At 49.7% G+C, this 8,992-nt stretch overlaps 1 pseudogene; it reads right to left on the bottom strand.

The window, feature by feature from the left end:
• Nucleotides 1-8,367: 8,367 nt before the first annotated feature.
• On the bottom strand, nt 8,368-8,982 carry LOC125532048 (annotated as a pseudogene).
• Nucleotides 8,983-8,992: the final 10 nt, after the last annotated feature.

Here is an 8,992-nt window from a genome sequence, read left to right as displayed (position 1 = left end):
AAGACTTCGTCCCGTGTCCGTAAGGGACTTTCCTTGGCGTGGAAGGCAAGCTTGGCGATACGGATATGTAGATCTCCTACCATTGTAACCGACTTTGTGTAACTCTAACCCTCTCGGGTGTCTATATAAACCGGAGGGTTTTAGTCTGTAGGACAACATACAGAACAACAATCATACCATAGGCTAGCTTCTAGGGTTTAGCCTCTCCGATCTCGTGGTAGATCTACTCTTGTACTACGCATATCATCAATATTAATCAGGTAGGACGTAGGGTTTTACCTCCATCAAGAGGGCCCGAACCTGGGTAAAACTTCGTGTCCCTTGCCTCCTGTTACCATCCGGCCTAGACGCACAGTTCGGGACCCCCTACCCGAGATCCGCCGGTTTTGACACCGACAGCACCCCTTGGAGACACACCTATTGTTCCAAGCCATGTGCGGCGTCTCCCTCCACTGTTTACTCCTCCGGTCATATTCACGTAGTGCTTAGGCGAAGCCCTGCGTGGATCACATCACCATCACCGTCAGCACGCCGTTGTGCTGACGAAACTCTCCCTCGACCCTCTGCTGGATCAAGAGTTCGAGGGACGTCATCGAGCTGAACGTGTTCTGAACTCGGAGGTGTCGTACGTTCGGTACTAGATCGGTTAGATCGTGAAGTTGTTCGACTACATAAACCGCGTTAACCTAATGCTTCCGCTTTTGGTCTACGAGGGTATGTGGACACACTCTCCCCTTCTCGTTGCTATACATCTCCTAGATAGATCTTGCGTGATCGTAGGATTTTTTTTTTTGAAATTGCATGCTACATTCCCCAACACAATGCACCGCGAGGTAGGTAGCGCTGGCGAGGAGGGTCCCGCGTCCTTCATTGGGACGTCAGTGGCCTCCGGCTGCTCATTGGTCTGTTAGCCGGCAGCAATGGCAGCCATCTCCTTCTTCTGCTCTGGCGATAGCCCGTCCCACAAAGTTTAGGCGTGCGAGGAGGTCATGATGGGAGTGGTGCAAAAGAGAAGAAAGGGACCAGAGGAGGATGAATGCGGCTATGCCCGGGGCTGCAGCTTATATAGCGGGCGAGGCGGCAATAGTGGGTGGCAGAGGGACGAATGGGTGGCGTCGGAGTAGGTTCCTCGTCAACCGTGTGTCATTAATGCAGGCGGCACACGAACGGACGGGCGACCGTGGTGTAGTTTGAATGCGAAGCAGTCACATGCACCGAGAAGCGGCTCGGGCGGCGCTCTCTAGGTCGGTGCGTCGCTTCAATGTCAGCGCTAGTGAGAGGTCACGTCCGCTCTGACCGGACATGAATGTGGCACTAGTGTTCTGGAGCGGCGCTAACCGTTTCAGGTGATAAGCACGCGCAGGTGGGGGAGGGGGTTTGGGTTGACCAAGGTGGCCAGACGCGGTCGTGGTAGCGGCCCGGACTCCCGCAAAGCCCCCCAACATTTGTCTCCGATTTGCGGGAGAAAATGCGTCTGAATTGGGCAGATACAAACCCACGTTAGATGGCATAACACGCTCGGATCTGGTTAAATAAAACACGTCTGAACAGCATGATCCTATTAGCGATTTGAGGGTCCGTGTTGGACTTAAGCTATATTAACCTCCATACATCAACAAGTTACCAAATTAAGTACTCCGATAAAAAGCTAAATATCCGGGAGAGTTACAGATCAAAAGCAATGAACAAAACGATGAGGAACCGTAATGTTAGACTTTATGGGGACTGGCTTAGCATGTTAATTTTGGTCCGCCGAGAGGCACTACATTCAACAGCCGAATAACGATCTACTTTTCAGTTGCCAATCGAGTCTTTGGACCTGTGCTAGCTAAAAGTAAACAAATCCAATTGTTCTCGGTCAAGCCTCCCACTGATTGATATAGGATGATGCACGAAGTGAGACTTCTGGACAGCACGAGTTCGACCGTGATTCGCCGGACCCGTCAACCTCCCAAGATTCTAGATAAAGAATCTGATCCATATAGCCAGGGAGAAAAAGACACACCGAACTTCGGGCAAAGCTAACTCAAAAGTTCAGTAACCAGCACAAGAAACAAAGGAAGAAAAAAAAAGGTAAGCATAAAAAATCAGCTCCTAGAACTGTCCCGCACGTGAGTATGCTAGTAGTACTGTATATTTCTTTTTCTGAAAAGGCTCCTCGCTTTGTAGGGCTGCCAATCTGCTTCGCTTTTTGTTTGAGAGGTGTAAACGGCTGCTAATCTAGTAGATACTCTTTCTAAAGACATCTCAAAGGCATAGTAAATTTGATAATTATGACCCGGAAAATAGTCAGTACAGTACAATGGACAAAGACATAGAACGATCAGTAAAAATAAAACTATATTCAAAATCATATTAGCATTCTTCTACTTATCATTGTACGCTGTAGTCCAAGATGAAAACTTACACTGAATAACAGCAAATAAAGATTAAATAAATAATTTAGTGCCAAATGACACTTTGAACATAGAACATAGCCAACAATCAGCTATAGGAAGTTGTCAAGTCACATATAGCAACCTAATAGCAACATGTCTTATTATTAGTTACTCCTCCGTTCCTTCCTACAAGCTGTATTTGTATTTTCAAAAGTCAAATGGCTACATGTTTGACCGAGTTTTTTTTAAAAAAAATATCAATATCCACAATATGAATTTGTTATCATTTGATCCATAATTAAAAATAGTTTCATATTTTATCTATTAGATATTGCAGATTTTTTTTAAAAAAAGAAGGACGACTCCCGGTCTCTGTATCTGGGCGATGCATACGGTCACTTTATTAATTATTCTCAGAAGACCTTACAAAGTCATACAACAATAAGACTAAAGCCGCCGTCTAAGCAACAAATTATCGCTACACCTATCCAGTTGATGAAGGGGCGCAGATAGCCTGAGCCTAATACCAAACAGACATCGCAGCCAAGCCTAACATCTAAGTCCTGAGACCCCAACCTAGCCACTTGTCGGGTCTGGGGTACATAATGGTCTGGCGTGCTCTCAGAGGCCGCCGCCGCCAACTGCCACCGCTCCATCTTCAGAACTGTACTGCTGCATCAACCTTACTCAGTCTAACTATCATCGACGCCACCACGGCGCCCAACGGCACCTCCTCTCTGCGCGCAAACAGCTGAGCACGTCGCGGTCGTCACTGATACACCTCAGTGCCATGCTGTCAAGTACCACCAGTCGACACAGCTTGAAGTCCTTGGAAGATCTGTCATGCGTAGCACCTGCCGACCAGGCATGACAAAGCGTAGCACCTGTCTGTCAGGCATGACTTGACATCTCCACCGAAGCTCCGTGCAAGACGAAGCCACTCCACCTCCTGCCTCTCACTTCCAGCGCTGCTCCAAAAACGATGCTCCCAAGAGAGAAACGACACCGCAGTGTCGTCATCGTCTGATCTGGAACACCAGATCCTAAGGTTTCCCCGGGAGCAGCACGAGTGGGTCGACAATATTTATTAGATATTGCAGATGTTGTTATTTTATTTTATAATTTTGATCAACCATTCAAATGGTTGACTTGCACGAAATCAATACATCTTATATTTTGAAAGGGACGGACTACTAAGAAATACCACACTACTTTATTAATATATGACTCATATTACACTCTCACAATGTTTTTGAAAATCTGTGTTGCAGTTGGTTATTAACCCAGCCCACTTCTCTTCTTTTCTCTCTTCTTTTTTATCTAACTCAGCAAAAATAATATTTTAATCTTTACAACCCGCTAATTGTGTCTTAATATTTCCACGACAGAAAAATTGTGTCTTATTAGTAGACTTTGCTCTAATCCTAGTAGATGAGCTATTTCTGTGACCTATGACACACCCTATCAGTTGCCTAGAACATTACCAGCGGACGAGGGCACACAAAGACAAAGCTTCGTTCAGCACTAAATTAGTCAAACATGTCTATTAGGAAACTATTTAGTCAAAGACAATGCCGTGGAAGTCTAACCGGATCTGTGACAGCGACCTCTTTTGACAAACTCGTGGCCAACTTTTTCAACCGCGAAAGCCACATAATCGTATCCAGAGCAATAATACTAGCCAGGTGCGCCAACTGCTACATACACGAGTATCAAGCAATGCAGCTCAAAAACAAAAAGAGTATCAAGGAATGCATACTCTTATAAGCAGGTCAGGGGAATCTTAATAATCAGCAGCCAGCACCTTATATGAGTTGCAGATCTAATCGTGCTTATCTACTCTAGTTAGTCACTCAATCAGGATCATCAGCTGGCTGCACATACACGTGGATTCACATTATTGTCCTTTAATAGGAGATCAAATCACAGTTATCGAGAAATAAAATCGTTTTATATTGCAACTGCCGTACGCGTGTTACTGACAGCCAGACTCTTTAAAACCGACTTTTTTTCTCTCTTTAAAACCGACTAACAAGAGGTAGATAAATTTTTTTTGAAACGGAGGCAAAAGATTTGCCTCATATATTAAATAAGGAGGAGAGAGAGTTTGTTACAACACACATCCAAGTTACGGCATGACAATTATTCTCGCAATAAAAAAGACCCTAGTTTTTTTGCCCTAGCTTTGATCCAAGGGTTTGCCTCGTCTTCAATGATGCTGAGCAAGATTTGCGGAGGTGCACTCTTTTGCCTGAACACTCTTGCGTTGCACTCATTTCAGATGACCCATGACACTAGCATGGTAATCGATGCCTTTGCTTTTCTGTCGGTGGTGCCCGTGGTGCATGTGCTCACCCACCAGGCATGAACGGAGTCAAACAGGTGCCATGTGGACGTGTCCATGTCTGGATCCGAAATTTCTGAATAGCCATGTTCCAAAGACTGAGAGTGAAATGGCATCTGAAGAAAAGATGAGGGCCACATTCCTGCACCCGTCGGCACAAGGGGCAGGGGCCACAGTTAGGCCATCCTCGCTTCTCCAATCTGTCCGCAGTCCAGACCCTATCCTGAAGCACGAGCCAAGCAAAGAATTTGAATTTTGGTGGGGCCCAAGCCTTCCAGACCATTTGGTCCATGGGGGAGAGGACCAAGCCCAAAAATTGTGCCCTGTAAGCGGAGGCCGCGGAGTAGTGCCCAGATTCCGTGTGCTTCCATAGGATGTCATCCTCGGTGAGCTCATCCAGGTGCACCTCGTGCAGTAGCATCCAAAGGGTGAAGAATTGCGCAACATGCTCGATGGAAACAGATGTGGGCGGTCTGATTTTGAGAATCCACGCGTTGTCCTTGAGGGCCTCCCGTACCTTCCAGTGCTTCCGGGAGGAAGTCTCATAAATGAGCGGAGCAATGTCTTTGGGCTTGCGACCAAGGAGCCAAGGGGAGTCCCAAAATGGAGTCTTCGCACCGTTCCCAACCGTGATGGTGGTACAGGCATAGAAAAAGTTGAGGTCCTCCTCATCGCATGGATTCCCACTCCCAACCCACAACTTTGTGGGCTCCTTCCACTCGTACCAAGGCCACCGCAAACGCAAAGCCCGTGCGAACTTGTTGGTGTTGAGGACCCCGAGTCCACCATAGGCGAGCGGCCGGCTGACAACATCCCAATTGACCTTGCACTTTGCCCCGGATGTCGTATCCGACCCCGACCATAGGAAGGCCCGCTCAAGCTTGTCGATGTTTTGCAGAATGGTGGGTTGAATGACAAGTGGCGTGATGAAGTAGATCACTTGGGAAGCGAGGACCGACTTAACAAGGGCCGCGCGACCAATGGTGGTGATGTTTTGGCCGTCATATGTAGTCAGTCTACTTGCCACTTTATCGACAAGAAATTGTAGGTCGGCGAGCTTCAGCTTCCACACAGATAGCGGGAGTCCCAGGTAGCGGAGCGGAAAGGAAGCCCTGACAGCTGGTAGCCCTTGTGTGATGTGGCCCAAGTCAAGGTTGCCGCACCGAATGGGGACCATTGAGCTCTTATGGAAGTTGGTGCAAAGGCCGGTGACTTCACCAAAACCTCGCAGAATGGCCGCGAGGTTGTCCACATCTCTTTTGATCGGCGCTACAAACACAGCCGCATCATCCGCATAGAGAGAGGTTCGCACCATGACCCCTCTCCCTCGGACCTTGTGAAGAAGGCCCTTCCTTGTCGCCACATCAAGGATTTGCTTCAATGGGTCAATAGCTATCACAAAAAGGAGGGGAGAGACGGGGTCCCCTTGCCGTAGTCCCTGGCCATGCTTGATGGGGGTACCAGCTACCTCATTCAAGAGGATCCTCGAAGATGAGGAGCATAGCAGAGCCACAATCCACTCTCGAAATTTGCTTGGGAAACCTCGCCTCCGTAGGAGGTCAAGCAAGTACTCCCATTTGACAGAGTCAAATGCCTTGCGGATGTCCAGCTTGAATAGGAGAGAGGGAGTCTTGCTCTTGTGCAAGCGTCGCGCAAGGTTTCTAACATACATGAAGTTGTCGTGGATGCTCCGCGTTTTGATGAACGCACTTTGAGCGTTGGAGACGAGGGCGGACATGTGCGGGCCAAGTCGGATAGCGAGTACCTTCGCGATGATCTTGGCGACTGCATGGATGAGGCTAATGGGCCTAAAGTCGACGATGCTCTCCGCCCCATCCTTCTTTGGAAGCAACACAATATTCGCAGAGTTGAGCCAGTGTAGGTTTGTTGTGTGGAGGGAGTCAAAGCGTTGAATCACCCTCATGAGGTCGTGCTTGATGATGCCCCAACACTTTTTGAAGAAGAGGCCAGTGAAGCCATCTGGCCCAGGCGCCTTGTCGCTCGGCATGCTATTAATCGCCTCGATGACCTCCGCCTCAGAGAGGGGAGCGTCAAGCTCACGCAGGTCATGCGACTCTAGATTGAGCTCCTCCCAATTGAAGTCCTTCGTGCTTACGCTTCCTCTTTTCATTACTTGCGAGAAGTGGTCATGGATTATCTTCTCCTTGGCATTGTGTTCGGTCACCCACCCTTGATCCTTCATAATCCGGTGAATATAGTTTTTCCTCCTTCTCGCGTTAACGCGACGGTGAAAGAATTTGGTGTTGGCATCCCCTTCCTTAATGTTTGCGATTCTAGCACACTGATTTTTACGTGCTTTCTCCAGCGCGGCCAAGCTTATGACCCTTCTCTTAAGCCGAGATCCAAGGTCGCGCTCCCCCGGGGAGAGCAACCTTCCCTCCTGAGAAATGTCGAGGCAGAGGATCACCAAGAGGGCGGCATGGAGGTGGATCTTGGCTTTAGAGAAGAGGCCTCTACTCCATTCCGTGAGACGCTTCGCCGTTTTCTTGAGTTTGTGGAAAAGGATCATGTATGGGTCGGTATGCTCAACTGGCTTGGCCCAGGCCTTGTGGACCATGTCATAGAAGCCTGGCATAGAAGCCCAAAAGTTCTCAAATTTGAAGGTCCTAGGCCTCCTTGGCCCCTTATCTTCAGCAAGCAGAAGCGGGCAGTGGTCGGAGAGGGACGAGGAGAGCGCATGTAACACATGGTCGTTGAATGTTGTGTCCCACTCCGCATTGCAAAAGAAGGAGTCGAGCTTGCAAAGGGTAGGGTTGGACCTCTCATTGCTCCATGTGAATCTCCTATTCTGGAGGTGGATTTCTTTGAGCTCACAACTGTGGAGAGTTGCACGGAACCAATTTATACGGCTGTAGTTCACGTTCCTCTTGTTTTTATCCCTTGCCCGGTAAATTTGGTTGAAATCCCGGAGGCTATCCAAGCCACACCAGCGGGTGGCTTTTGGCTAACGAGCTCGGCAAAGAACACATCCTTGAGCGAGTGGTCGGTGGGGCCGTAAACGGTGGTTATCTTGAAGCTCACGCCTGAGTCTCTGACACGGACCATGGCTGAGAGGCAGAAGGTGGTGATGGTGATGCTAGACATCTCCACCAAAAGGTCATCCCAAAGAAGAAGGATACCACCCCTGGTGCCATTTGCTGGACGTTGTGCGAAGCTACGCAGCCTATGCCCCCCAAGAAAGCAGCCGTGAACTGATCGATATTGTCAAGCTTCGTTTCCTGGAGGCACACTACATGACAGGAGGAGGAAGCGATAGGAGCATTAACTGTCGACCGCCGGTTCGGACAGTTAAGGCCCCGGACATTCCAGCTCAGAAAGTTTACTGGTTGTGATGACATAAATTAACAGCGAGGACCCTAGAGCATAGCCACTGAACATAGGCAAGAAGAAACATGGCAGCATCTGAACTGGCAGCGAGAACAACAATTTGTGTGCACACATATGCGACATCCAACACCCACGGTTGCATAGATAACCTGATACATGGCGCATATACAGCACACCCACACACTTTGCTACCAAGCTGAAACTTGAACCAGCACCTAACCATCCGACAACATGCAAATAGTTGTACTAACATAGCAACTAACAACCCAGATTATGAGTAGCGGCTCAGGACGCTGCCTACTGCAGCACGGCCTCCTCGTCGGCCCTCTCCAGGTCTAGCGCGCCTCCTCCTCCATGCTCCAGGAGGGCTTCCTCCACAGCATCTGCATTGGCGTCGTCTAGCTTAAACAGGCCTCTCATGGCTGTGAGCACCTCCGGCGACAGATGCTCCTTGAAGCGGTCCGCGAAGGCGTCCAAGGTTGCGGTAGTGACGTCCTCTCCATCCTTGACGATGCCGAGAGAGCGACAGACCAGGATTTCTGCCGCGCGAGCCACGGGCGCGGCCTTGGGGCGGCTTGCCGTCTTTGTCTTGTGCAGCGAGAAGGTGACGCCGACCCCGGAGATGGAGACTCTAGCCATTGTTTTGCGGCGCGTCGTAAGAGCCCGAGGCGGTGTTGGAGCCAGGGTGGGCGGGATGGCCTCCTGCCTATATTCAAACAACGGCGCAAGGCACTACAGGCCAACAGCACCAGAAGCATCGACCCTACGGCGCCGCACGGGCGAAGGGGTGCGGCGCACCGGCCCACTGGACGGCAGTGGCGGCGTTGGCGAGGCCTCGAACCCAGGGGGTCTGGACGGGGACGACACAGGGAGTAGCATCGTCGTGGGCGCACAGAGCTGCGGCAGGGCCCCACTCGGGTCC

The sequence above is a fragment of the Triticum urartu genome, unplaced genomic scaffold, assembly GCF_003073215.2.
Source record: "Triticum urartu cultivar G1812 unplaced genomic scaffold, Tu2.1 TuUngrouped_contig_8904, whole genome shotgun sequence".
Lineage (NCBI taxonomy): Eukaryota > Viridiplantae > Streptophyta > Magnoliopsida > Poales > Poaceae > Triticum > Triticum urartu.
Note: the sequence above shows the minus strand (reverse complement) of the source record. Positions and strands in the feature narration are given on the sequence as shown.